Genomic DNA, 3,157 nt, shown 5'->3' on the forward strand with positions numbered 1-3,157 from the left:
AGTCATCATCCTTGCTATCCAGACTTTTAATGGCTGCTAACACGGCAGCTAAGGAGACCTCAGTGTCTCTGGCTTGTTTTTTTAGCAGGTGGTAGTTTAGTAGGAGTTGCATTCAGTTGCTGTTTTGTACCGGAAACATTTCTTGAGTCTCCATCGGTGTTTCAGCAGCGGCAGGATAGTTATACATGTTTAGCTTATCAGCGTTAGCATTCTTCAGACTAGGGAAATGTTTGTCATTAACGGCAGACATCTTTTATAAAACTCTTATTTTCTTTCGTTACTTAAGAGCGTGGATGTTCAGGGTTCACCTGGGGGATGGAGTGATGAGTAAAGGGCCAGTTTTAGTAACTGGTTGAGGGCGGATGGAGCTCAGATTACTGCGTGTGCCCACATATTGGTCGGCTTCGTCTTCTGACTTCAACGAGCAGCCTGTTGATTATTTGGAGCAGTGCTGCCACCTCGTGACCGGAGGCTTGTTTCTCAGTCAGGCGGGAATAATAAGAAAATGTGCAGAAAATGATCTGAGATGAAAACCAGGACGATTTGAGCGAAAACAGAGAGATGGACCAAACCAGATGTTTTCATCTGATTCAGGAAATGCTGGAGCTCTAACATTCATTTTGTGAATCATTATTATTACTGGTACATTTAAATAAACAGACCTTTATTATATAGACATGTGACCGCTCTTTGTCCAGAAGTGAACTAGGATAGTTTTGTGAAAGCATCAAAAATCATGGAGAAGGTGTGAGATGAACGTCTTTGTCCTCTGTGTCTTTGTCTTGTCCTCATCCTGCTGCTCTTTGTGTCAGAGCTAATCAGGATTAGCCTCCATCACAGATCATCTGCAGCTGCTCACTGTTATTGATCATATTCGCCTCTGAGCAGCCCAGCTCCAGCCTGAACCCCAGAGACGACCTCTGACCTGTGTCCGTCCCCGGCTCTCATCCAGACATCCCGTCAGGATGGACGCCTGCGCGGCTGTCTGAGCCAGGACCGGGCCGTGTCATGGCTGTGTGTCATGGCTGTGTGTCATGGCGCTGTCCTGCTCCAGCTAATCCTGAGCTGATAATGGGATCTGCTGGCGCCTCCTGTTGCTCCAGCAGGAACAATCAGGCTGAGTCGGGAACGCTGGACTGTTTCTAGACCTGACCGTCTTCCTGCTCAGGTTGTTCCAGAGGGAAGATTAAAATGTTTTCATCCTCAGACTCACCTGGAAACGAGCCGCAGATTTACCTGAAGAGTTGTTGACCTTTTGCTCAACCTGAATCTTCCTTAATCATCTCTGACATCATCTCTCGCTTTCTGTCCTCCTCATCCTCCTTTCAGGACTGCAGGAATAACACAGTGAAAATATGACTATGAAAGATTTCTCTGACAGGCTAAATAACCCAAATTATTGCTGCAAATATTTTGGCATAACTTTACAGACTCCATCCATGTCCCTCTGGGAGCTAACATCAGAGCTCAGGTTAGCTACACGAATCATCTGAGGATTAAATACAGCCGCCTGCAACATTGTTTGGTTTTGTTTAATAGGAACATTTTACAGACGGTGATCTGGTCGTCCTACCAACAGACCAGGAGAAAAACTGAAGCAGCTTTAGATGCAAACAGAAACACCTTTTGTGTTCAGAGTCACAGACTTCCCACATTGTTTAACTTTAAATATTTATTTAGCTATAGAAAAAGGAATAATAAATCGCAGCATGTTCTGGAAATGCCTGTTTGATTTTAAACTCTGCTGCTTAGAGACGGGAGCCGACCCGAAACGCCTGGAGCCTGAAAAAGAACCGCAGTTGGTCAGAGAACAAAACTCAAAACAGTTTGAGCAAAGTAAATTAAACATGAACATCTTGTTATTGTCCAATATGGTGCCACGGAGTTTTATTATTATTGACATTTTTGCTTTTGCAAAGTGTATCGGCTCAGATCGACCTACTGGGGGCGCCGTGAGCTCTGCGGAGAGCAGCGGTTGTGGGTTTGAATCGCAGCCTGGGGCTTTCTGCAGGGAGTTTGCATGTTCTCCGTTTGCCTGCGTGGGTTCTCTCTGGGTACTCCGCCTGCAGCCCAGACCAGGAATAATCTGCATTCTCACGTCTCTAACCAGTTGATCCCAGTTCCGGGCCCGTTTCCTCCCAGCTGTCTGTAGAAACACACTCAGCTCTCAGAAGTTGAAGGAGTTTTCCATTCAGAAAGGCGTCAAATGGGCTCCTGGTAGTTTGTCAGGCCACTGTAATTTGTCTATGTTGCTCCTCTGACGTTAATAATCTGAGGGATTGAGGCCTGACCTTCAGGTTAATCCTGCCAGCTCTCTCCAGGCTGCCGCAGAGGAAATCCCAGCAGATCTGCGCCGGCTGCACCGCTCTCTGGGTCTCTGCGCGTTCGGCATGCTCAGCCTCCCGTAGAGTCGCAGGTAAGACATCAAAAACCGTCCGCAGTTCAGTCCCAGAATTCAGTTCTCTGAGGGATGAAGCGTCTCTAAGAGCTACTGAGGAGAGGCCTGGTTCTGATCCGGTTTGTTCTGGTTCTGATTTGGATCCAGTTTGGTTCCAGTCCGGTTTGGTTCCAGTCCGGTTCTGGCATGGTTCTGGTCCAGTTTGAATTTGTTCTGGTTTGGTTTGGATCAGGTTTGGTTCTCAACCGGTTTGGTTTGGTTCTGGTTCTGGTCCGGTCACCAATCACAAACAACTGGAGGAAGTGACTTCCTGTCGTTTCTCTGGTTCTGTTGGACCGGTTGATCTGCTGAGTAGAGATCTGGAGGCTCAGTGACCTCTGATCCCGACCTGAGGCAGTGGGACTGTCTCCCCCCTGTGGAGTTTCCTGGTAGTGCAGCTTTGGCGCCGCCTGCCGGTCGCTCTGCCGTTTCTGTCACACAAGTTAAAAATCTGAAAATCGCTACACAGGTGAAGGATGTGCTTTAACTAGGACACTGCAAAGATCACTTTGTGTTCAGTTTGTGATCATTGGGTCAATATTGATCAAAGATGGTATTTAATGGCCAATGGGTCAATGAAATATTAAAATGTGAAATAATGAAAGATTTTGGAGAAATATAGAAGGTTGATATCTACCTTTCATTCATTCATTCATTCATTCGTTCGTTCATTCATTCATTCGTTCGTTCGTTCGTTCGTTCGTTCGTTCGTTCGTTCGT

The sequence above is a fragment of the Gambusia affinis genome, linkage group LG08, assembly GCF_019740435.1.
Source record: "Gambusia affinis linkage group LG08, SWU_Gaff_1.0, whole genome shotgun sequence".
Taxonomy (NCBI): Eukaryota; Metazoa; Chordata; class Actinopteri; order Cyprinodontiformes; family Poeciliidae; genus Gambusia; species Gambusia affinis.